This window comes from Tenrec ecaudatus, chromosome 7 (assembly GCF_050624435.1).
Source record: "Tenrec ecaudatus isolate mTenEca1 chromosome 7, mTenEca1.hap1, whole genome shotgun sequence".
Classification (NCBI taxonomy): Eukaryota; Metazoa; Chordata; class Mammalia; order Afrosoricida; family Tenrecidae; genus Tenrec; species Tenrec ecaudatus.
In genome coordinates this window covers 38,972,062-38,999,571 of record NC_134536.1, presented here as the reverse complement: position 1 = coordinate 38,999,571, position 27,510 = coordinate 38,972,062, and the positions used below count along the sequence as shown (strand labels likewise).

The following is a 27,510-nucleotide window of genomic DNA, read 5'->3' as shown; positions in this document are numbered from 1 at the left end:
AAGCACTACCTGAAAAGGTAACAAAATCCAATGTGAGAAATTCCCTAAGACAATACAGTTCAGGCCCACACTCTGCTCCAATGAAAAAACATGGGCAGTCTGCTTCCATAAAGACGTACCTTGGAAAGCCTATGGAGTTCTAGTCTGTTCTATGTATAGGGTCCCTATGAACAGGGGGGCGAAGGTGGGATAAACAACCGCTAACTATAAGTAGACACGTCCCTACTGAAATAATGTATCTAGATAACAATCACTAATGGTTGTCAAAATATTGGGTGATAGAAAACTGTGTAATCTGACAAAAACTGAACCCATAAATCAACTGTCATCTCCCAAAAAGAAAACCAACCATACAGTGTCCCATGATGAGATGCAATAAAAAATAAGCAACTAAGGATTCTGGACCACTTGCTCTTCTCACCTCCCTGCAAAAAACAAGAAATTCACCCATAAATCTGTTTAAACCTCGGATCTACCTACCAATTGATAGGAAATTCCAAAGACAGAGAAACATGTTAAAATACTAATCATAGGGATACAATCAACAAAATCCAACATGAGAAATTCCCTAATAGTTGTGGGTTTGTTGTTGTTGTTGTTTTCAAATAAACTGCAAATAAAGATACCAGGGGGGGAATAAACAAAAAACATGGGAAACGGCTCCACTGGGTAGATTTTCATAGTACACATTTTTCCCCCACCTAGGAATGTTCTCTCTGGTCACAGGGAATTTTTTCGTGAAAGCAGTTTCGCTCGGACCACACTTTGTGATGGCTGATTTAAGAGAACATAGTGCTGCTGTGAATTTTGGCTTCCTAATCTGGAAAATTGCTGCAGAAACTGTTGTGATGTTGATCACAGCTTACAAGGACAGCACTATGAGGAAACTCAAATGTACGAGTGGTTTTCTCATTTCAAAAGAGGTGAAATGTAGAGTGATGACAAACCTCATTCTGGAGGTCTGTCAAATTCCCGAATGGAAGAAAATGTCAACAAAATTCATGCACTTATGCTGAAAACCAACACAGGCCACTGAAGAGATGGGGAAGTTATCTGGACTGCTTAGAGCTTGGTTCAGCGAATTTTAAAAGAAGATTTGGGACTAAGACGGGTTGCTGCAAAATTTGTGCCTAGAGCATCAACTAGAAACATGTTGCGCTTTGAAAGAACAGGTCCATAGTGAACCAGACTTGTTTTCCATGGTCATTACTAGTAATGAGACAAACATAAAGCCAGTGGAAGACAGCATCATCACAATGCCAAAAAAAAACTGACATTAAAGATCAAGTCGATGCTGATGTGAGGAATAAAAGACATTTGGAGTTCATTCCACCAGGTCAGATTATTAATCAAGCTTTCTACTTCGAGGTTCTGAAAAGATAGCATTACAGTGTGCAACAAAAAAGGCCTGATTTGTGTCACACAGGGACTGGTTTTGCCACCATGACAATGCACCTACTCACACAGCCAGCCCAGCCCACCAGTTTTTGCCCATGCCTCTCTTGTCCCATGGGCCTGACCACACTCCTTGCAAGTTCTTTTTTGTTTCCAGGAATGAAGGAAGACATGGAAGGGCAGTGATTTGACAACATAGAAGTGCAAAAAAAAAAAAAAAAGAGAGAGCGATGATGTCAGCCTTCCAAACAGATGAGTTTGAAAAATGCTTCCAAGAATGGAATCAGACTTGAAAAAATATATTAAGTGTAATGCAGAGTACTTTGAAGGTGATAAGGTTGTTCTGTAAAAAAAATTAAATACATAACTTTAAAAAAATGTCCAGTTTGGGGAGGGGGGCTTCCCCCTCATATTTACGGTAGACTACAAAGCTAACATAATAAGAAAACCTTTGGCTCCTAACTTGAAAATAACTGTAAAAAAAAATTTACGGTAACCAGAGAAATATGAACACTTAATGATATGAAGAAAATACTAATACATGTTTTAGATGTGACGATGGTATTGTACTTAAAAACTATTTTTTTTTTAGTTCCTTGCCCATCAGAGACATAAAAATATTTATGGTAGTAGTATAATGGCTGAGATTTACTTTAAAACTGTTCATGAGGGAAAAAAAGTAAGAAATAAAGGTGTGAAGTTTACCTAGATGAAACAAGCTTGGCCATACATTGATAATTAGCTGGATGAGGGATACATGGGAATTTTCTACTGTTTACATAAAGGAAGGATGTCACTTTGAGGATTAAGGAACATGTGACCCAAAAATAGTATTTTCAATGCTTCATATACATGCAAAAGCTAGCCAATGAGAAGTTAGACCAAAAAATTGATGTGTTTGAATTTGGGTATTGATGAAGAATATGAAATATACCATGCGCTTAGAAGTACTACATTACAGAAGAAAAGGTAAGACTTCATATCACATACTTCGGCCCTGTTACTAGGAGATGCCAGTGTTGTTTGCCAAGTAGCTCACTCTATTTTGTATCTAGGGACGGTGTGAATAATCATTAAATCATTACAGAAACTACACAGAACTCACAGACAATATTCATGACTAAGAGCTTTGGTTTTTTTAAATCTTTTTATTTTTTGAACATTTTATTAGGGGCCCATACAACTCTTATCACAATCCACACATACATCAATTGTATAAAGCACATCTGCACATTCTTTGTCCTCATTATTTTCAAAGCATTTGCTCTCCACTTAAGCCCTTTGCATCAGGTCCTCTTTTTTCCCCCTCCTCCCCGCTGCCCCCTCCCTCATGAGCCCTTGATAATTTATAAATTATTATTTTGTCATCTCTTGCCCTGTCTGACATCTCCCTTCACCCCCTTTTCTGTTGTCCGTCCCCCAAGGAGGACGTCACATGTAGATCCTTGTAATCGATTCCCTCTTTCCAACCCCCTCTCCCTCTACCCTCCCAGTATTGCCACTCACACCCCTGGTTCTGAAGGTATCATCCACCCTGGGTTCCCTGTGCCTCCAGCTCCTATCTGCACCAGTGTACATCCTCTGCTCTATCCAGACTTGCAAGGAAGAATTCAGATCATGATAGTTGGTGGAGAGGAAGCATTTAGGAACTGGAGGAAAGCTGTATTCTTCATAGGTGCTACGTTACACCCTGACTGACTCATCTCCTCCCCTAGACCCTTCTGCAAGGGGATTTCCTGTGGCCGACAAATGGGCTTTGGGTCTCCACTCTGCACTTCCCCCTTCATTCACTCTGGTAAGATTTTTTTTGTTCTGATGATGCCTTATACCTGATTCCTTTGGCACCTCGTGATCGCACAGGGTGGTGTGCTTCTTCCATGTGGGCTTTGTTGCTTCTGAGCTAGATGGCCGCTTGTTTACCTTCAAGCCTTTAAGGCCCCAGACGCTATCTCTTTTGATAGCCAGGCACCATCAGCTTTCTTCGCCACATTTGTTTATGCACCCATTTGTCTTCAATGATCGTATCATGGAGGTGAGCACACAATATGATTTTTTTTTCTTTGATACCTGATAACTGATCCCTTCAGAACCACGTGATCACACAGGCTGGTGTGTTCTTCCATGAGGGCTTTGTTGCTTCTGAGCTAGATAGATGGCCGCTTGTTTACCTTCAAATCTTTAAGACCTCAGATGCTATCTCTTTCGATAGCCAGGCACCATCAACTTTCTTCACCACATTTGCTTGTTTATCCGCTTTGTCTTCAGCAGTTGTGTCGGGAGGGTGAGCATCATTGAATGCCAATTTAATAGAAGAAAGTATTGAGGGAGTACATTAGTGGAGGCCCAAGACTAAGAGTTTTTTAAGGTCACTGACTAGTTCTAATGCCAGTGGGAAATGCTCAGGATAAATGTGCCTATCAGGACATGTTGCAAAGTCCTTTCAGGTCTGTTAATAAATCCCCCAAAGTGGCCTAGCACTCCTCAGAAAGCCTGAACAGGAGGGTATCCAGAGCAAGCTCCAAGGTCAGGTCAGCAAGACCAACTTCCTGAATTAAAGTGGCCAGAGGCACTCCACAAAGCCTCAGGCCAGCAGGCATTCAGCTGCACTTCTGTGAATCACCAAAACTAACCTCCCCAATTAAGTGCCCAGAGGCACCTCACTCTACAAACCAGCCTCTGGCACAAAAGCACTCAGCTTTCCTAACTCTGTGTGTGGCAAGGTGCACCTCTCAGGTCCAACCTCTGGCTCCGGCTCTTCTGATGTTACTGTGGTCTTCTGGGTCCGAGAAGTTCACTGTTCAGGGATCTCAGGTCCTGAGGAGGCACTCTACTCCTGCCTCTGGATGGTAAGGAGGTCCCACCAAGGGCTTCTCAGAGGGCTCATTTGTATTCAGCAGGATGGCATTCCAGACAATCCTGTTCATAATTACTCACAGGTGAGTCCTGTCAGGATCTTCCCCCACCTTCTTACCAGATTCATGCAGAAAAAGGTTTGGTAGGAATTAAGACTTTGGCTATAAAATCCACCCTGAATAATTTACTGCCTCTGGAGGGTCAGGCTCTGAAGAAGCCACCATGTTTGGTAAAAGGTCATCAAAAAAGAGGAACACCGTCAATGAGCTAGAATGACACTGCGGTTACATAATAGACTCAGGCATCACAAAACTAGTGAGACTAGCACAAGACTGGGCAGTAATTTGTGTTGTACATTCACATTGAGTTGGAACCAACTTGAGGGCTCCTAACAAAAAATGCTTATATATGCTTCCATTACCTAATTTTAAAAAATTCATTAAAGCGGCAAAGCATAAAAATCTAATCAGAATCTTCTTTACCTATCTAACAAAATAAACCAAAATCAAAATTAAATTAAAAACTAGCAAAAGATTAACCAGCAATGATGCAAGAAGGTGAAACCAAAGCCCATGTCATAAACCTGATACAAATGAACAGAAAGAAGTTTCTGGGGAGTAGTGGTGATAACCAGTGAAGACCCTATCTGAGATTGTGCTAATAAACATGACAGAAATCCAGATGTTCACTACAATGTCCTCTTTGCACACTTGAAATTCTTCATGATAAAAAGATTTTTTAAGATTATAAATATCCCTTGAAAGTATCACTGCAGAACATATTCATTTGATTTCTTACATAGCTGCTTTCTCACTTACTATCTTACCATTTTAATTCTTCTTTTTCCAACTCCCAAGGAAGAAGGGAAAACAGTCAACTAAGGATTACTTGCTTACTGGGTGGTAAAAATAACTAGCAAAACTAAAACATTTCCATCGTTGCACTACAAAACTCAAGACCAATTTTCCTGTAAAATGTCTCCCTAACTGAAAACCTAGTTTGCAGTCAATAGAAATTACTAAAGCAGCTGCTGTCTCCTTTTCTTCTTTGGAAATGAAGCTGGATTAGAAACTCCTGTGTAATTTGTATGGGGATGTGGTGTTTACAGAGGATTACTCTGCCCACATTACTAAGTGGTTCCATCTGGTTTTGGGGGGAACTTGGTTTAGGATGATTTCAGAAAAAGAAGAAATCCAACTGTTTTTATAATTAGCTTTGATACATTCCTTGAATTGTTTTAGGAAATAATACAACCTTTAAAACAATCATAGCATATATATACATATATATATATACATATATATATATATATTTTTTAGCTTGAGCCTTATTAACGGCATCTATTTAACTACCAGGGGATGGTACGCTAGTTAAAATTGTCACAGTTCAATCCCATCAGCCATCCCAAGAAAGATGTGGCAGTCTACTGCTGCCATAAGATTCAAAACCTTCTAAACCAGCTGGGGCAGTTCTAACCTGTTCTACAGTCACTATGAGAGAGAATTGATTCAACAGCTGCGGTATACATTTGGTATAGCTTATAAAAAATACTGAAGACAGAGAAACATAAACTACACAAACACAACAAAGACAAAAATCAGCAAAGTACAAGTTACGCAGAATGCTTTAGGACAAACCACTCAATTTCTTTAAAAATAGTAACACTAATAGATTACAAGAAAAGATAAAGAAAATTAAAGAACCCTACCACTAATCACAGGGTATGAGCCCAATGTTAATTAAACTTCAAACAAAAATTAAGGGGGAAAAAAGAATTATGAATGGGGACATTGTGAAGATGTGATATTAAATATTTACTATAAGTATTTATGTATAAAAATATTATAATTTTAGTGGCTTTATCTTTTAGGGGCCCTGGTGGTGTGCTGGTTACATAGCAGACTGCTAACCTCAAGGCCAGCAGTTAGAAACCACCAGCAGCTCCAAGAGAGAAAAAGAAAAGGCTTTCTTCTCCTGTAATAGTTGCTCTCGAAACCCACAGGAGCAGTTCTACCCAGTCCTACAGGGTTGCTGTGCGTCGGATCAAGTCAAAGGCAGTGAGTAATCTTTTATAAATACAGATCAAAATTTACAAATAGAATGATCTTTGCTTCAAAATCTTACAACAGGCAGAAGTGAATGGGGATGCACATAAAACTGGCCATAAATTGGTGTTAAAGCTGAATAGCAGAAATGTACATAAATTAAAGGAAGTATTTATACTCTTCAGTTCACTTTGTATAAATTTGAAATACAAATAAAACTTTACAAAAAAAACTTTATAAAATATTTTAACTAAAAAATAAATTTGTTATTTTCTATTAAAGGAAGAGTGAAAATTACTTAAGAAAGTCAGACATGGTTAGGAATAGAATAATGGAAATTAAAATTCTACATTTAATATTTCTCTTTTTTTTTTAATTTAATCATCTTAAAATTTCTTCAAGTCAAAAAATGAGAATCACACCCACCTTCCAGCAGGTGATTATCAGCTGCTGCTCTGGGCCCTTGAGCCCCTGGGAAACACTCTCTCCCCCATAGCAACACAGTACATTCTCCACCTCCTCCACTTATTAAAACCCTTTCTCACAAAAGTAGAAAACTTCACTCCTCTCAAATCTCTTGGTTTTAAACATGGAGTGTTTTTCAAAAGCAGATCCAGTGGTGGATTGTAAAATCAAATTAGTGTATCACCAACTGGTAATTATTATTATTAAACAGTAAATAAATTTTGAAGTGCCCTATACATAACTTACTGCCATCAAATCAATATTGACTCAAGTCAATACTATAGGACATAACAGAAATGCCCCTGTTATTTTCCAAGACTATAATTGTTTATAGGCTGGGTTCACTAGAAAATGAAAACCAGTAAAACTTACATAAGTAAATTTAAAAAGGAGTCTCTATTAAGAAAATGGCTCACACAGTTGCAGAACCAGGCAAGTTCAAGTCAAGGCTAGTATCCAAGTCCTTGGGTCAGATGGCAAGCTGAAGACTTCTGATTTGTGTGGCTAAAATCAGCAGAAAGACCACAGGCTGGTAGCTGCAGGGGCAAATGAATCTAAGGTCAGCAAGTCAAATGGCAAGCAGTTGACAATTCCCAGATGAGCAGGCCAATGAGCCAGATCGAGGACCCAGACCTATCAAAAAGCAATTGTAAGCCATCTTTTCCACAATATCCATTTATACTGAAAACAGGCCACACCTTTAAAGAAATTCCCTTTCAATGCCTCAGGGCTGTGACCTGAGTAGGGTGTAACCCCCTAATCTTACAGGAAGCTGATTGAAATGTTGCTAGGACCCATCACAGGAACACATGAGCAAACCACTGAGAATTCTAGGCCAGCCAAGTTGACACAAACCTAACAAGCACACTGCACAAAGGTTGAAGATAGAGTACATATTTCTTCAAGTGAGCCTTGCAAAATCAGAAGCCAGTATTCAAGGCTGCCCATCCCAGGAAGTTTTACCACTTTAGTTTTCAAAGTACTAACAGCTTCTACTGACTTCAACACTCCAGTCACCCAGACATACACAAGATTTCAGTCTGTCAAATTGCTTCCACTTACCTTCACTGAACTATGAGATCAAAAAGTATTGCTACAGATTCCTAAAACAACAAAAATATCAAAATATGAGAATATTGTTGCTCAAGATATCCTCCATCTAAGTCTAGGCACTTCTGAAGGAGTGTTTTTATCCGTTTCCCCCCAAGAATCCTGCAGTACTCAATTTACACCACTGTCAAAAGGGCAAGCGTTGGCACCCACGAGGAAACCAAATACCTATATGCTCACGTATAAGCTAACCCAACTATCAGCTGAGGCACCTAAGTTTACCACAAAAACTGCATTAAAAATGTGCTGAAAAACTCAGCTTATACATGAGTATATATGGTAGTGCTTATTTTGGAACAAAAAGTAGTCTGAAGGTACAAGAACAGAGCTGTAGGGCAAGTAAAGTTTCCCAACAAAATTCTCATAGACAGCCCTTGCTAGTCTCTCAGAATGAGCAGGTGCACAATGTACAGATGGCGAAAAATACCTAGCCACATCATTCCTGGCCTTTTTCTCACCAATGTGTTTTCAATTTTCTTTAAACTTCTTCATAATAAACTCCCATGACCATCCTGTGTCCTTTAAGAATATCTGTCAAGATGATTCCACTGTCATTCAGAAATAAAACTACAACCTTACAAGCAGACCTCTCTACCTTGTATTCACCTGTCCTCAGAAGCCACTGTTTTTGATTGCCCCTTATTCTCTGAATGGCATGAGCAAATTCAAGACTTTCTGGGTTATGATTGCCTCACAGGAGCAGCTCTTTAAGCTAGCTGACTTCACGAGCTGCTTTGGGAGGCCATGGCTGCATGCTCCCCAGGTGTTCACTCCAGGAGACCTCAGCGAGGACAGCAGCTACCTCGGAGAGGGTGGTTCTATGGTCTCGTCCACTGTTTCTGGATTCGCTCACTTTCCTGGCTGAGCTCTTCCCAACCTTCCTTAAAATGATTAAACAGGCTAGAAATGGGGGACTGGTTACAAGGATCTACATTTAACTTCTTCTCTGGAGGTTGGTCAACAGAAAAGTGGGTGAAGGGAGACGTTGTACAGTGTAAGACATGACAAAATAATAATGACTTGTAAATTATCAAGGGTTCATGAGGTAGGAGGGAACGGGGAGGGAAGGAAGAAAATGAGGAGCTGATGCCAGGGGCTCAACTGGAGAGCAGATGTTTTGAGGATGATGATGGCAACAAATGTGCAAATGTGCTTGACACATGGGTATATGTATGGATTGTGATAAGAGTTGTACGAGCGCCCAATAAAACAAAATAACAACAAGAACAAAACATTTTTTAAAATGCTGAAGCCATCCAAAAACTCTGATTTTTTAAATGGGACATTATTCTTATAAGCGTGATGCAAATCTTCAGTAATATGGGAAGCTATCCACGGAATTTTATTTTAAAATTTTATATAAGCCCTGATCTCAAATTCCAATTTCTTAAAGACATAAAAGGGTGGGGGGTGGACAGGTGGAAGACACCTTAACTAAGACAAGCCTTATGGCATGTTTTGTACTGTTGTTATAGACAAACCACGGCAGCCCTATGTACACGAGTGACACACACTGTCTGGTTGTGTTCCATTCTCAGTGTTGCCATATGAGACTACTGTTGCGGCCACTGTGCCTACCGATGTCCTTGAGAGACTTCTTTTACACTAACACTCTACTATATTAAACATGATGTCTTTTTCCAGACTGGTCTCTCCTGATCCATGAGATGAAGTCTAGGCCACCCTCCCTTCCACGGAGCATTCTGGTTGTACTTCTTCAGAGATAAAATTTTACCAAATTCTTCTGTCTTCCTTATTTATTATCCAACTCTCACAGCATATGGGGCAACTGAAAGTTATCATGGCTTGGGTCAGGCGCACTTTGGTTCTCTCTCTCTTCAGCACTTTAAAGAAGTCTGTAGCAGATTTGCCCAATGCAGACGTCATTTGGTTTCTTGGCTGCTGCTTCCATAAACACTGATTGGGAATCCAACCAATAAAAGTACTGACAACTTCAATCTTTTCTCAGTTTATCATGATGTTGTCCACTGGTCCAGGTGTGAGAATTTTGGCAGGCTACATACAGGTTTTGAGTTTTCATCAGCAAGTGCTTCAAGTCCTCCTCACTTCAGCTAGCAAGGTCATATTATTTGCATATTAAAAGTTAGTAAACCTTGCTCTCATCTTGAGTTTGCCTTCAGAATCCCTCAATATTGTCCCTGGAGGCTTGGATTTTTTTCTTCAGTTCTTTCAGCTTGAGAATTGCCAGGCATCACTTCACTTTTGGTTTTCTAACTCAAGTTCTTGGTGCACTTTGTTACAAAACTTTACTCTGTCTTCCTGAATCACCCTCCGAAATCATCCAGTTTTTATTTTATCATTTCTTCCATTTACTTTAGCTATTCCATGTTCACGAGCAAGTATCAGAATGGGCCTGAATCGGAGTATTATAAACAAGCTAGGTTTACATTTTAAGACTAAGTATCAGAAGCAGAGGCAGAGGATGAAAAAGATTTAAGAATGTTCCCCAGGTTTAGTGGCTGTTACCTAGAATAGAAAAACAAGCTACCGAGAAACAATGAGCTTGAGTCACAACAGTTAAATTGGAGGCACCTGGCAGAAATAGTGGGGTCTTGTGGCTCAACATAATTTTGTAACTTAGAAAATAACTCGTACACAACTTTATTAGGTTTCCCTTCAAATTTCTATGAAATCTTTTAATCTGATCAGCAGTCCTTGTCACCATAAAACTGCCAAAAATATAATGAACAGGAGATAACAAAGACTAAATTTTTAGTAACAATCACTGCCAGCTTTTTCCTTAAAGTTGCTATAAAGATATCATTTAATTCATTAGTAAAATATTTTTCCAACATCATGTCTCTATGGCCTATTAAGAAAAGAATATTTTACAACATTTTCTCCACAAAGTAGGTAAAAATGAATGAGCCTCAAACATCTTATATTAAAACTTACCTTGAAAACATCTCCATCCCTTTACACCAGGGTTCTCAACCTGGGGGTGGAACAACCCTTTCACAGGGGTCACCCGATTCATAACAATTGCAAAACTACACTTATGAAGTAGCAACGAAAACAATTTTATGGTTGGGGGGGTCACCACATGAGGAACTGTATTAAAGGGTCGCGGCTAAATCACTGTTTTAGTCAGACAATAGATGGGTCCACACATTAACCATGATACTAGCTAGACTACATATAACCCCCTCCCTGGGGGACGGACAGCGGAGAAGTGGGTGAAGGGAGATGTCGGATAGTGTAAGACATGACAAAATGATAATAATTTATAAATTATTAAAGTTCATGGGGAAGGGAGGAGCGGGTAGGGAGGGGAAAAACGAGGAGCTGATACCAAGGGCTCAAGTAGAAAGCAAATGTTTTGAGAATGATGATGGCAGCATATGTACAAATGTGCTTGACACAATGGATGGATGAACTGTGATAAGAGTTGTACGAGCCCCCAGTAAAATGATTTAATAATACATTTTTAAGTGGTTAATTATATTAGAGAAATAATTTAAATTAAAAATAATATATGTATAAAACAATGATACTAGAGAGGTACACAGTCTTCAGGAAATTGACCATTTGAGATGAAAAGGGCACAATTTGCTCAAGGACAGTGTTGGGAGGGCAAGAAGGGTGAAGAAAAAAGGAATAATAATAATACACAGAGTAAAGGTGGAATGAGTGATATTACAGTTGTGGGTACTTACAATCAGTAACACAAAACAAAATGTATATGAACTGTTGAATAGAAAACTGATATGCTCTGTAGACCTTTAACCAATTCACAATAAAAAGTGAAAAACAAAAATGAAAAGTAAAAACTAAAATTCACAATAAGAAGTGAAAAAGACTTCTACAAGTATAACAAATAAATTAAGGCATGCAAACATGCGCCATGTTGTCCTTCACTGCCACCATATGCGCTACACAGAACAAGGCACACATAGGAAGAATCTATAGAATTTCTAGAATCACTCTCAAGTCGTCACGTTTAAGTGTGCAGCTGGGAGGAAGAAAGTGAACTGGCACAATCAGGAGAAAAGCTGGAGTCACATCTGCACCACATGTGGCACATAACTCTGGCTCTTCACTGCAAAGCTGCAAAAGTTAAGAATATTTTCACACACCTTTATTTTTCTGTTTTGGAGCAGAGAAAGGATAGGGAAAATGAACGCACTCACATTCCCATATGTGTATAATTTGAAAGATAATCTTGGCATTAATTACAATACAGGCTTTACGAATCTTGGTTTCAATAGGTAAGATCCACAACGTTTTAGTTACAAGTCCATGTATGCATTCTCGATCCCTCTGGCAGTGGACATAATGCTTTACTTAGCACTCAAACCTTTCCCATTTCCAGCATTTATACACTTAATTTAAAGAGTGGGGAGAGTTTACCTTTTTTCTACTTAAGAGAAGTAGACAAAAAATGTCAAAGAAGATGTTCATTTGGCAGCTTTTCTGCCAGTTTTTAAAGCGGCTAAGCAGCAAGCACTAAGAAAAACTGAAAATTACCACAACAAAATGGCTCAGAAGATGAAAGCTCAACAGGAACTGCTGCCTAGCACATGACCACCACCACATAAGCTTTCCAAACCCTTAGCAAGCACCTGGCATCATTTTCCAATAATCCCAAAGGACTTCAACTCCTTTTTTTTTAACCAATAGTATTTCAAAATGTTGACAAATTATCAGACTATTTTCAGAAGATCTAGCTCTGTCTACCTTCAGGTTTCAGACTAGAAATACTTAAGAGCTAAGGGCAGCCCTTTAGCCACCCACAGCTTCGTAGACTTGCTGGCTTCTCCAGGAAAATGTCCACTGGTAGTAACCCCATTAACAGTCTAGGGGTATAGTGTAGAGCAAAAAGCGCTGTACAGAAAGAGACGCTGCCTATGCCTGAAGTTTCATCGCTCAACTCTTAATGACTGGATAAGTTTACTTACTTCCTGACCTACTTTTCTTTACCTGTCGGACTGATGGTGCAGAAATATTTCAAGACTCTAATAAGAAAATATTCTAAGATTTCATTTAGAAATTTTTTCAAAAAATCTTTAAAAATGGAAAATTGTACTATTAAATTTTTTTCTTTAATTTAGAAATCTATGCCACAGCCAATGTATACAGAGTTATATTGTTATCTATCATGAGAAAGGAGAAATATATCACATAATATCACCTTGACTAGAATCTTATTTTGAACCAACACAATGCTTCTAAAACTTTAATTATTCCCATATTTACTTTAGGATTTTTGACAAGACCATACATTACCTATATTATCATTATTTATTTAACATTTAAGCTATTTTTTGCTAAGTATCAGTAAAATCATAGTTGAGAGGAACATATATCACTTTCCCATATAAGTTGACACATATACATACTTAACTATTAAAGATTCGACTCTCTCTCACACTTACTCACTCACTCTCACTCTCACTCACTCTCACTCACTCACTAGTTCACTCTCACTAATTCACTCACTCACTCACTCAGTCTCACTCACTTACTCACTCACTCCCTCACTCACACACACACTCTCTCACTCACTCTCTAAATAAAAAAATTAAAAAAATTTTTTTAAAAATTAAAAAAAGAGATTCATCCATCTACCACCTCAAATCATTGAACATACTACCACACTTGTGGGGTGATATTGTCTTTATCTATTTTCTACCTGCCTGATGAAACAGAGAGCTTGGATTTATAAATCTCTAAAACACTCAGGCAACATAACCACCACAAAGCATGTGGTAGATCTTCCAGAAGCTTCTTCACATGTCAGTTGCTACTGACTCTCAATCGTACCTCATCCAGAACATCCAGTTTAATTTCATCTCCAAAACCCATCATAAAAAAGCCCACAAAGGTGCCCTCAAATTACTGTAAATCTCGTTTCTATTTATATTGCAGTGGTATTTTTTTTACCCTAACAGTATTCATCAGAGCCCACATGAGTTCAAAGAGTATTTCAATCACCTTCAAAGAATATTCAAATTTATGTATGCCACCAGAAGTCAAGTCAAATTACAATATTCCACAAGCTATAAAAATGATTGCCATTTGTTATATATTTGTCAAATTTAATTTTACTATGTATTTTCCAATCTAGTCTGATAAGACTTATGTGAGTTTATATTGCATTAATCATCAATTTCATGGGAAAAAATTAAATTTACTAACTTTAACTAGGAACCATCTGCTTATTTGATGATGTCACTTAATCTATTATTACCCATCACAGATGCTGACTCAGTAACTCTTTTAGGTGTTTTACTGCAATCTTTCTCTACAAAAGCCATCATCTGACAGGAGAAGGAAGAGTTTTAAGACAGTCCCAGTCCTTACCAAACGCTGAGCACCCCAGGAATTTGGAGAATTCTATTTTTAACAATGTAAAAAACCCTAGTACAGCGCACTGAACATGAGTTTATTTCTACTCCTTCCACAAGCCACACTAAAAGGACATTTTAAAAGGAAACTTTAAATGCACAAAAACAAAATCAAAGGGGGACAGGCCCATTGGATGAGATATGTCAACAGAACTTTCAAAGATGGAAAGCAGATGTTATGAACTAACTGTATTAGCAGAGCAAAGAAAGCTAAAACCTTTATTCCTGCATGCAAGGTAGGCTGCTGGAAAAGCCTAGGTCTTAAAGTTGAAGGTTCCAGGCACCTTTGAGGGCTGGAGGAAGAAGTGGAGCTAAAAGTGAGAAAATTAAAATTTACTTTTACTGACTAAAAGTAAATAGAGTATTGATCTCACATGTGCATGTACACACACAATACACACAATCTCTCTCCAAACCTGTGTAGTCAGAAGACAGGAGGTTCCTTCTCAAGAGGAGCTTAAGAGAGGCTCAAAGCTCTAGGGCCCATAAGGCCAGAGGCGAGGGGCTGCACAGCAAATGTTAAGCTGCTATGAATCTCACTGCAACCCCACCCACAATGATGGAACAAGTGTTACCACTCCTGCTCTACATCTCAATGATGGGTGGCCAATCAGACTCTTGTGATCCATTGGGTTTTCAGTGGCTGGCTGTGGAAAGAGTCATCGGTTTTCTACCTAGTCTATCTTAGTCTGGAATCTTCGGTTGAAACCTGTTCCATCACCTCGCCTGTTTCGGAGAGAAGGTGGTGGTGGCTCTGACAAATATTTTCAGAGTACCTATTCTGAACCTTGGGAACTGATCTACCCAATGAGGATGCTGTTTTTGTTGTTAGATGCCATTCCATTGCTTCCAACCCATACAGGCCTTATGCACCACAGAACAAACTCACTGCCTCCTCTTGCGCCATTGTCACAAGTGTCCCTAATCTTGAGCCCATTGTTGTAGCCATGATACCAATCTACCTCCTTTAGGGCCTTCCTCTTTTTCACTACCCTTCTACTTTACCCAATGAGAACAGTGTACTAGAATAAGCCAAATAAAACAAAACAACTAAGGTTGAGATTACTATGGAGTCAATTTTGTCCCCAAAAAGTTATAGTTCAGTTTTAATCCCCAGGTATCTGTGAAGGTAATCTTGTTTTGAAATAGGATCTCTGAAGATATTATCAATTAAGTCAACATTCAAAGACAAACAGAAAGGACAGCCATGTAAAGATGTACCTACAAGCTCAGAATTCCAGAAGTTATCAGAAGCTGGGAGAGATAAGATAGGATCATCATCTAGAACAATGGTTCTCAACCTTCCTAATGCCTCATGTTGTGGTGACCCCAACCATAAAATTATTTTCATTGCTACTTCATAACTGTAATTTTACTACTGTTATGAATTGTCATGTAAATATCCGATATGCAGGATGTATTTTCATTGTTACAAATTGAACATAATTAAAGCATACTGATTAATCACAAAAACAATTGTGAAATGATGATCTATTGTGAACTATTCATTTCTAATTACAAATAAATGAAATTTTGTCTTGAAGCATAGTGTAGTATGGATAACGGTCTTCACGCTGGGTACTTATATGCGGGCATATCTGCAGATAGGTGGGTGTCAGTTCCTAAGACCATCGGAAATAAGTGTTTTCTGATGGTCTTAGGCAACCCCTGTGAAAGGGTCGTTTCGCCCACAAAGGGGTTGCAACCTACATGTAGAGAACTGCTGACCTAGAATTTCACAGGGAGCAAGACCAGGCTAACATACTGACTAACTCCTTACCACAAAAAGTCCAGGAAAAAAATCTCTCATCTTGTAAGCCACCTAATTTGTGGTACTTTGTCATGGCAACCCTAGGAAACTAATGTGTCGATGGAGTCTATTCTGACTCATAGTAACCCATGTGTGCAGAACAAAACTGCCCAATAGTTTTTCAAAGCTACGACCTTTTGAAGAATGACTTCTGAGGGAACTCCAGGTGAGTCCAAACTGCCAACCTTTTATCTAGTATGTAAGAGCTTAACCATTTACACCAGAGTCAATAATCAAAAAGTGAAACATACAGCACAGGGGGATTTCCCAACGTTTGCGGGGAATTGGAATTCAAAGATAATGGAGGTTTTCCACAAATTTTTGGAAGCCCCACTGCATTAAAAAAAAAACAACTCACTGCCATCACGTCGATGCCATAGCCACTCTCTTAGACAGGGTAGAACTGCCCCTGTGAGTGTCCAGGACTGTCACAGGCCAAAATGGAGGCAATCCATTCGTGATCTTAAACAGTCAGTAACCAAAGAACAAGCTTAGAAAAGGGAGGCAAGGTGCCAGTGACTGAGGGAAGATTTCACAGAGGGATTAGATGAAAATAATGAAGATATTAGATATTTTCAAAAAGCAGGGCAAATGGAGCTTATACTGGAGATGAGAGGGAAAAGATAACAAAATAAGAGCATCAATCTAGGAAATTCAACATCCAAATAATAAAAGTTCCAGAAAGAACAAATAAATTATCAAAGAATAGAGGACATTTTCAGAAAGACAAGTATTTCCAAGTTGAAAAGGCCCACCAAGTACACAAAAAATGAGAAAAGACGACACCAAGACAAAGCCATCATGAAATGTCAAGGCACGATGTTCAAAGAGGAAATCCTGGAAACTTCTGAAGAGAACCAGCCACGACAAACCAAAACTCACTGCCAACAAGTCAATTCTGACTCATAGTGATCCTACAGCAGGGTAGAAGGGCCCCTGTGGGTTTCCAAGACTGTAATTCTCTGTAAGAATAGGAGCCTCATCTTTCTCCTGCAGAGTGGCTGGTGGTTTCCAAGCACTGATCTGCAGTTAAAAACCAAACACCTAAGCCACTCCTAACCAGCCACATACACAGAAGCAAAAACTAGACTTGCATCAATCTTTTTGCGTTAGTCCAGGTTGACTAGAGAAACAAATCCATAGACGCGCATATGTACATAAGAGGTTTACATACAAGACAATTGAATATTGAGAAACAGCCCAGCCCAGTCCATATCAAGTCCTTAAGTCCATTATCAGCCCAAATGTCCAATACCAAACTATAAAGTCCTCTTCAGACTCAAAAAACACATGCAATGACACCAAATATAGGAAGATCACAGGCCAGTGGGTGGGAAGTCTTGTGGATCCAATGGCATTGAAAGCATGTCAGCACTGGTAGGGGTCTCCACATGGCTTCTCCAGCTCCCAGAGTTGTATCAGTGTAGGCCCATGTGGCTTCTCCTCTGGGATGTCTCCAAGGGAGTGAGCCAAGAGAGATTCTCCCACCTCCAAGGAGGAAATCCAGGAGTTACCATAATCCTCAGAAATCCATGCCCACACAGAGGCCTCATTGGGTATGATCTAACTGACAGGCAAGACTCCACCCCTACACTCTTAATCCTCAAATTGACACCATATCATGTAACTACCACACTTATCAGCAAAACTTAGATGCTAGAATAGAAAAAATTTTCAAAATTCTGAGAAAAAACTATCATGAACTACCAAGTTAAGAATGGGTAAGGTACCTTAATATATATTAGATCTTAAGAGAGAAAAAAATCTTAACTCACATTTCCACTTATATTTCTTGGGAAAATATTGGACATGTGCTCTTCTAAAATAGAGTTAAGCCAAGAAAAGGACAAAGATCGCAGAAAAGAAATAATTCCCAGGGTAGAATTACCAGGATACAGCTGCTCAGCAAATCTTGAGGTAACCCATTCAGGAGCCGGGACAGCCCTGGAAGGATGTGTCCAAGGAAAAAAAGAAAGAGGAACGCAAACAAACAAAACTGAACTGAGAAATTACTTTCTGTTCGTCCTAATGGCAAGGACTTTATAGTTTTCAACAGAGTTTGGGGCTAAATTAAGGATGAGGACAAAGAAACCTAAGCAAATGAGGGGGGAAGTAAGAGTAATAGCTTCAGGATAAAGCAAAAAGTAGTCAAAGAAAGCGCATGCAACCAAAGCACTTTACAAGGCTCAGTTGGTCTAATATGTTGGGAGAAAGAAGTTGATCAGATGATAGATTCAAATGTCAAGGGTTAATGGTGACTATAAAAGTTAACTATGGAAGGCATCACTGACAACAGGGGAGATAATTTTTTACATGTGAAGGAGACAATAGCTAGAAGAGCCAAAAGGTGACTTGTGGTGGAGTGAAATTTCTTAAAAGGGCGTTTTTTATCCATTCCTCTGTTAATGCCCACCAAATGACTGGGTGGGATTATGTAAACAGGGCCTGTTTAACACTAATACAGGGGATTGGTCTGTTTTAGTTGCCACTCCCCTGGCTGTAAGGATGAACTATCTTTGAAGCAGGAGGAGAGAGAAATCCCAGGGCCACTGGAAGGAGACCAATCAGCAAAGCAAGTTCAAGATCTCTAGCTGAAGTGGGGGAGGCCGAGACCGGAGGCACCAGAGACCGAGGCAAGGAGACCGAGACAAAACAGAGGAACAGTGCTGAGACTATGAGACAAGAGCAGTAGGCTGGCTTCCTGGCCCAACAGAGGCATGAGGCCAAGGGACCATATGGCTGAGAAGCTAAGGCCTGAGAAAGATTTAGCTACTGGGTGAGAAGAGATGGTGTGGTGGAGCAAAGACTTAATCCTGGCTTGTGGCAACTCCTCTAATAAAGCCCCGTAATTGTAAGTATTGCCTGTGTGTTGTGAGTGGTGATTTCAACACACTATCGGAACCAGCAGAGTGCAGTGCCATCGGAGGAGCGGCTGGTGTCAGTCAGAATAGGTGAAGACAGGCCTCTGCCTGGTGGCTATCAGCCTTGGGCTGGTGTGGACATGGATTCCCCTCCTCTCTGGTGAAGCCAAAGGAATTCAGCTGTGGCCTCCATGTCATTCACTGCAGGCATATATGGAAAAAGAGATAAGGAAGTGACTACTCCATCTTCCATGATACACATCCAGTAAGCACTATTATCCCAAATGGAAAAACCAAGTCATGTTGTCCAGAGGAAGAAACAAATCAAAAACAAAAACACCAGAAAATAAAACCTAAAGGATTACAGTGCCTCTGGTAGCAGAAATCTATCATGAAACCTCTAGGTCAGAAGTCCAACCTTTATACTAGTCTAATTTTTATACAAGCAGCACTCTGTGGAATGCCATTTGCATTGTAAAAGGGAAATATGTGTATAATCCCTTGAGAGGAGAAAAAAGTGATTCTATTTTAGTATGTCTTACAGGTGATGCAAACCGTTAACCAGTTCACATGGCTGCAGGATAAGCCACAGCGGTACATGCAGAGTAATATGTGGTAGTGGTACAGGTGGCAGCAGGAATCATGAGACCAGCAGACAGCCGTGTCCATCCATCTGCTCCATCAGCCCACGCAACAATTCACCAAGATGAGGAGGCCTCAAAAAGTTCAATGAAAATTTCTATCTTTTAATTCCATTTGTCCATGAACTTTTTCAAGATTCCTTGTATAGCACAACTATACAAACTTCTGGGATATCAACACGAGGCTTCAGAGAACCTGAAAACCTGTTTATGACCAGTGAATCATGAAGTGTAAGAGGAACCTTTAAAAAGTACTACATTCCTTCCACAAGTTGCAGAGGGCTTACTGCATGGCAAGCCAAACCAAACTCACTGCCATCAAGTCGATGCCAACCCACAGCAACCCTATCGGACATGGCAGAACTGCCCCTGTGAGTTTCCAAAATTATATCTGTTTACAGGAGTAGAAAGCCCAGTCTTTCTTCAGAGAAGCAGCTGGTGGTTTTGAACTGGGAGGATCATATGATTCAAAGGACAATCTTCAGAGGGAGAGACCCGTAAGGACTGCTAAACCCAGAGGTGAAGAGGCCCATATGCTGGGAACACCCATTTTAAAATCATAAGGATCCTCTAAGTCTTTTTGCATCATTCAGTTGGTATTATGTAAAGGAGGCATAAACTCAAAAGTCTAAGGAAGTAGAAGAGACTGAGACAAAGGAAAGAGAAGATAATCCACATAAAGGGGCAGGAGCTCTAAAGCTTTTTCAGATGGTATTAAAATAGAGGAAGAAGAGCCTAAGCCCACTAGTGGTTGCCTAGTGCTTCCAATTTTCCAGGAAAAATCTAAAATATGTATCACCTCCTGATTTCTTAATATACTCAACTTCTTTAAAATGTTGCGGGGAAGGGAGGGGGGAGCTGGAGGATATCTCTGTAAATCAGTTCCACGTAGAAAAAGAGATGTACCAGATTTATAAGCATCACCTTTTAATATCATATGTAGAGGTTTAAGCATAAGTTCACTCTCCAATAGTCTTCTTCAGCAAGCTAACTGAGGTTACAGCAAAGAATATATCAGGTACATGCTCGCAATTACACTCAGAATTAGTTATCTCTATCATCCTAACAACCAAAAGGAAAAATAACCTGCCTTCACCCTACATTATTGACAATTGATCCAAAATATGTGCCAATATGCAGGGTGCCTCAAAAACTCATAGGAAAAAATGCAATGAAAAGATAATGACTTTTTTCCTCCATTTTTATTTATTTAATCATTTTATTGGGAGCTCTTACAGGTATAACAATTCATACTTCATTTAGAGCGAGCATAGTTGTACAATTGCTGCCACCATCATTTTCAAAACATTTTCTTTCTTCTTGAACTCTTTGATATCAACTACACTTTATCCCCCCTCCCCTATCCTACCCCACCATGTCTTACACCAACCATCCAATGTATCCATTCACCTACAATTCTCTTATTCGTTCTCCTCAGTTGGGTTATACAGGATAATGACATTTTTCTTCTTTTTTTAAAACATTTTATTAGGGACTCATACAACTCTGATCACAATCTATACAATAATGACATTTTTCAATAAACTTTTTGAAGCCCTTCCCCGCCTCAGCTCCCACACCACACCTTGTATATAATCTATTGTGCACTACACCAAAATAGATGATTGATAAGACAAAGTTTTCTAAAAGTTCAAACATTCTATAAGATACTGTACTGCATTTGTTAAAAAGTGGTTTTAACTTGTGATCAGCAAAGGAAATTACAAGTTTCGAACCAAAGACTGTTTCCAGAGAGATAATTTTTCCTGACTACTGTAACAAAAAAAATTGCTTACCATACATTACCAAATGGTCTACTACATCTTTTCTTAACATAATACTTTTCACAGATTCCAAGTACTATGTGAATCATTAGCTCACTTTATTCTCATCTATGACTATTTTAACACATGACTAAAATTATTAAAAGGTGCATTGGTGGTGCAATGATTAAGCCCTTGGCTACCAACTGTTGGCTCAAGATTGAAGGAATGATACGCTGCAGCAGAGAAGGAAGAAAGTGCTTCTGGCATGGTCTAGCAGATTAACATTAGTAGGAGGCCAGTGCCTACTAGAACCGTCCTACCAGAGGCCCCAGCTCATATGTTCATAAATAGATACAGTCCAGATGTGAATCGTGTATATTGGCTATTACTTTAAAAATCAAGGGTTATATGTTTATTTGACTGCACTATTGGTACTCAACATTTCTACCTGGTAATGTATTATAGGAAACCATTCACGATTACAAAAACTTGTAAGTTCCCCCTTCAGCCTATATTTGATTAGATATGCTAAAGGGTGAGTTAAGAATTGCCTGAAAAGGTTTTTTTGTTTGAAGCCTAAGTAGAGTAAGGGGCTTAAAAAGAAAACCTGAGCCCCACCCAAACTACTGAGAGAATTGTAATTTTATATTTAAAGGGGAAACCTGCAGAGAAAAATATATATACTGAGCTTTTGAAAATTTTGAGCTGTTTGCTATTGGGTGCCGTCAAAGCAGGAAAATCTTCCCATCATTTAAAAAAATAAAGAAAAAACCTTCTAGAACTAAAGGTTAAAGGGAGCCAATAAGCTTGGTGTGCTCACTACAGTAACCACTTGTATCCACTCACTGAGTGCAACTGGGGGATTCGAACATGGTCCATTGGTACCTGTTTATGTGCCACAGAGGCTAAATACAAGAGAAAATAGGAGCTAGTAAGTCAAAAGTTTTCAAAGTTGTGTGAATACTGAGCCTACAAGCATACCCTAGCCCCAGGGAGGGGTCAGCTGATCAGAAGTGTTAGGGGTGGGGGTGTGGTGGGGGGGGGTGCCAACTGACAGCAGAGAAGACCAGAAACAGAAAAATAAAGAAAAAAAGCTTAACTCTGAGAGCTGGTGCACAATGGTATTGGTACAGTTTTGATGACTGACCTGCTGTAGACTGATCTTTGCTTAGGCATACAGATGGCCAAAGAGTCAGGCAAAAATGAAGACTCATCAAAGAGCATTCTTGTCTCGAGTAGTGTAGACAATTTAGAAATTGTGTGTCTAAAAAGGGGGAAGAAAATTGCATGAAGTGGCTGACTTACAAGCCCTTATGGATGTATAAAAATTGTTTACTTTTTTAAAAACATTGGAAGCACACAAATTCATCTTTTAATTAAGCCTTCTCTGCTGGAGAAAAGACCCGGCAATCCACTCCCACAAAGGCAAACTGCAGATGAGGAAAGAAACCATGCAAGGCAGCTCTGCTTTGCCAGAGAGCATCAGTATGAGTTAAAATTGACTCAACAACACACAATCACCACAAGAACATTAAATTATCCATTTTCAATATTTGAAATCCAGAAGCCATGTGAAGGTACCAGTAGGCTATATGAAGTCTATTTCTAGACTAAGGAGAAATCACTTCAGTAATGAGAAAATTCAAAAAGCCACACAATTCTCATTAAAATAAGCATTACTCTAAACACTAAGTATAACATATATTATCTTTCCTTCTAGACATGAAAAATATGCATTTAAGACCCTAGAGAGATCTCAAACCATAAACGAAATAAGAGGGAGAAATATCTAGTGGTAATAAAACTAAATCCCCATTTCTATTTCAAGCATGATCAATTTCTATAAAGTTAACTCTAACTTTCAAAGAATCGCCACTAAAAGTCCAATGTAAGGTATATGAATTAACTTATCATTTACTATTATAAATAATGTGTACTTGCTTCAGACAGCTAATACATATATGGCTCTCATACACAAACTTTATTTTAAAAATTTTATCAGTTGTTTCTAGCTGATATTAAAAAATACTTCTTTGCTTTTTGGCATACCTCTTATTTCTACAGACCTAAGTACTCACCCGCTTAGCAATAAGGGGAGTGGAGCAAGCCCAAAGTCACTCTACAGAAGAAAAATGAGGCAGTTATTTCAACTGCCCTATAGGGTCAGAATGACTCAGAATAGACTCAACCAACTGAGGTGTGAATGTTTCCTTTATAAGAACAGCTTGAGTTAGATGTCATTTCCCTATCTTTAATGACACCAGGAAGCATCAATTCAATTTCAGATTGTAGTCTCAAGCACCGCCTAGGCAGAGGAATGATAGAAATCTTATGAATATCAAGTTGCTGTTTTGTGCCAAAACATGGCATTCCCAAAGGATGCTCTGTCTGGAATCTGTGGGGGAATCATACAAATCTATAAATGCAGGCCTTCCGAAGAGGCTGGGAATGTTCGTGTGTTGAAGGGAAGTGGGAGGGTTGGGAAGGGGATTTGCTGACTTGGAAAGGGCCAACTCTACGAATTCTGAATTCTAAAAAAGGGCGGTCAATTAGGGTTTGGCTCGTATCTGCTGGCTACTGAAGCCAGCACAAACATTGACTTGAGGCTTTTAAATCTGTAAGGGTACCCAGTAGTTAGGTACAGCAATTCTGAATCTGAAAAAACAAACAAGGCCACTGGAAATGTTTCTATATAAAGGTGGGGTGGGATCAGTAGGCACATTTCCTTTGTTTTCTCAAAGTACACAATATATTTTATAAATGCCATTGTGACTCTTGAAAGTATCCATCACCATAAATGTTTTATTCCCACAGAAAAATATTAGCAATTCATACTTTCCACTGCTCTTCTTCACACTGCTTCAGTTCCCCCCCAAAAAAAGTCGAAAGCAAAGCTTCAAAAAAAATTAGCATTCCATTTATGTAAAATATAAACCCCACAATCAAAAATAAAATGGTCACGTAGCAACCTTTGTAATTCTCTGTCCACAGTAATCTAAGATTGGTGATTCGGAGTAAAACTCAATGTTAAACATAACTATGCAATAATACTAATTACAGAGTAATTTTACCAATAAATAACTTGTAGAAGTACTACTTTGTCATCTTTGCTCTTTTTTTTTAAAGTTGAAACCAAGAGTTGGGTAGTATATGTGGGCATGGTCTGATTTTTAAGATATATTGTTAGATTCTGGTGGCTGGATAGGTTTTTCTAAAGTTAATTCTTTAGAACTGGTCATTTAGAAAGGGTAAACCACAAAATTGTTAAGTTTCGAAGCAAAGGACCTAACAAAATCACCAATTCAAATCAGCACAAGGCCAACTGGGCAACTTCTAAATCTAATGATTAGCCCAGATCCATCCCTACTAACACCTAAGGAACCAAAGCTCTGTCTCAAAGGAGAGGACGCACTATTTGGATTTCCATTTGCACAGGAATTTTTTGGTGGGTGTCTGTTCAGATTTCTTCCCTAAATATGCACATTTGCTTCTCCTAACTTGTAACAAAATTTGGACCTAAAAATGCATACCCAGGTGCTGCAAATTTTCACACAGCTGTCTTTCTCCACAAGTTAGTAATGTTTTTGCTGAGATTCTACCTTTGATTTGTGACATTTTTTTAATCGCTTTTATTTTTTTCAGTGAGTCTCATCCAACTTAGACAGCTATCAAAAGCCTGGGGTGAGTTGCTCAATTCAGTCACACAGTGCTTCGACTAGGGGTAATAGATTAAATAACTGTGAGGGCTGGCTAGGTCTTAAGGAGAGCTATCTCAAAAGGCCAGAAACAGCCCCCTCCCATTCCTGTAAAGGAGCAGCCTGTTGTTTTCGGCCATCCTTCTGCACACAAGACCATAACTGACTTCAGTGGGAATTCTGTCCAATGAGACTGGGTAGGATTAAATTAGTCCTAAATCCAGCACTTTGTTCCAAATCATTACCAGTTCTCCAGGATGCTCTAAAGAATAAGAGTATAGGATGTCCGATTGTGCTTCTCAAATTTACTATAGAAATGATAACTAGAACCGACAGGTGACAAAGCCTAGCTCTTTAAAAGTTGTGTCAAACTCGCATCCTGAAGGATGTACTCATTTGGCCCTTATCACAATTCAAGAGTGCACTGCCAAGCAGCCCCATCAATGGCTGCATCAGCAATCCAGGGATTTCTCACAGCAATGAGCCTGCAGAGCCGCACTGAATAGGATTAAACACTACCCGTTTCCCAGTAGAAACTGTTTCAAGCCTAAGAATTCTAAATGCACAGTCCTCGTGGCCAAGAAACTGACTCAGTTTCTCTCACGCGCAAAACGCTGAGGGAAGGAAATAGGACGCCTGTGACGATGCTAATTCTCCCTACAGGTTTATAAATTGATATGAGAAAACAGAAATGAGTTCTGGTGCGAACGGCGCAAAAACAAGGATAAGAATTAAAAGGCAACAGAAATAGAGGAATGAAGCAAAAACCACGAAAGCCATTTTTTTAAAAGCTTCTATACACAGCATGCACATGGCGTTTCAAACGCTCGACTTCAAGGTACTGTGGGAAAAGATGTGATGCGGAAAAGGGAAAATAGATCCACAGCCCCTCTCGATTCCACTACCAGGGCTCTTAAAAACAGGGGCTGCCGTGGTGCTTTACGGAAATGCAAATATGTAAATGGCGTCCTAGATCTGTTCAGAGACCCTCGCCCCAAAATAAGAATTTAGGCAGTTCTTCTCACATTACCAAAAATTCCTGACCTCAAGGGAGGTCACGGACATTGAAGAGCCTAATGATGGACGTTCCACCCCAGTCATCCACATAACAGGGCAGGGTCTCCGGGGTGGGGGTCCACAGACGCCCAAGAGCCAGTGCCCCGAGGGGCAAGTCCGACCCCCTTCCCTCTCGCAGGCTTCGTCTCTGGCTCACCTGGAAACGCTTCTACCCGCCCCCCCCGCCCGGAGGAGACAAACAAGCGAGCAGGGTGGGTGCAGGAACTGGAAGATGCGAGCACGTAACGCGCGCCCCGCACCGCAGCTCCCGGACGGTTCGCGCAGCAATGGGGGGTCGCGGGCGCGCGCGGGCGCCGGGGTCGCAGCTGCTGCTGCTGACCCCCGACACCGCCCGGCCCCGGCTGCCCGCGGGCCCACGCCGCCACACACGCGCCCCCGGCGCGACGTGGGCCTCGAAACCGCGGCGTCCTCGCCGCGGTTCCTCCTCCCAAAACCATCCTCCCGGAGCCCTCGAGCGCATCGCGCGGCGCCGAGGGCAGGCGGCCGGCTCCATCCCGGGAGCAGCTCGCGCGCCGCGGCCCGCGCCCGGGATGGAGCCCGAAGCCTCCGCCGGCTGCTCCGCGGGGTCCCAGACGCGCGCCCCAGGGGCGACGGCGCCCGGGCCGAGGCGGCGCGGTCCTCACCAAGCCCCGGTCCCTGCCGTCTGGTCGGCTCTGACGAGACCCGGCGGCCGGGGAGGGGAGAGAGGGAACCCGCCGCGGGGCGGGGAAGCCTGGACCCGGCCTGGAGCAACAGGACCCAGACCGCAAAGTAAGAGTCGGGTCCGGCGGGGAGGGAACGAAAAAGGCAGGAAGGAGCCGCCGAAAATGCCAAAGACGCCGCTCGGTCCCCCAACCCCCACTCGGTGGGACCGTCCCGCCACAGCTTCCTGCCTGGGATCAGCTTCCCAGCTGCAGCTCGCGGAGAAATCAGAGCCGCCCCTGCAGCTGGGCAGGAACGCGGCGCTCGGCCCAGGCTCCGTCACCCCAGGCCCGCCATGCTGCAGTCCCCCACACCTTCTTACCCCGACGCCGCCCCTCGGAAGCTCGGTCGACGCGGGGCCCCGTCCCGCTTCAAGCCCCAGCCGCACGGCTGCCGCGTCTGCCTGCGCCCTCCTCCAGGTTTCAAATTGAAATTCCCTGGCTGGGGCCGTCAGAGGACTCGGCGCGCCGGCCCCGCCCCCTCGCAGCGGAAGCCCCTCCTGCGCCCCCGCCGGACGCGCCCCCGGTGCGGAAACCCCCGCGGGTCGCGCCACGCCCCCGCGCCTCCAGCCACGCCCCCCAGGGCTGGGCCACGCCCCGCGCCGGCGAGGTGCGGATCTTCCTGCGGGATTCGCCGCGCGCGGTGGCTCGGTGCCCCCGGGGGAAGGACGGTGCGACCCCCAGAATGACTCTTAAATAACGTGTCCTCCCCCGTGAATCCCAGGCCCAAGCACCCGCTCAACT

At 41.0% G+C, this 27,510-nt stretch overlaps 1 protein-coding gene across 14 annotated transcripts in view; it reads right to left on the bottom strand.

Annotated features, from left to right (window-relative positions):
• EPB41L2 (erythrocyte membrane protein band 4.1 like 2) overlaps positions 1-27,248 on the bottom strand; it is a 235,315-nt gene extending 208,067 nt beyond the window's left edge. For 11 of the 14 annotated variants that reach the window (XM_075554558.1, XM_075554542.1, XM_075554549.1 and 8 more), the window contains exon 1: positions 27,090-27,248. The gene's annotated coding sequence lies outside the window, so the exon portion shown is untranslated. Of the gene's footprint in view, positions 1-7,130; positions 7,295-26,709; positions 26,832-27,089 lie in introns of those variants that run through there. The other 3 variants (XM_075554543.1, XM_075554544.1, XM_075554545.1) reach the window with 3 other exon arrangements.
• Between the last annotated feature and the right edge of the window lie 262 nt (positions 27,249-27,510).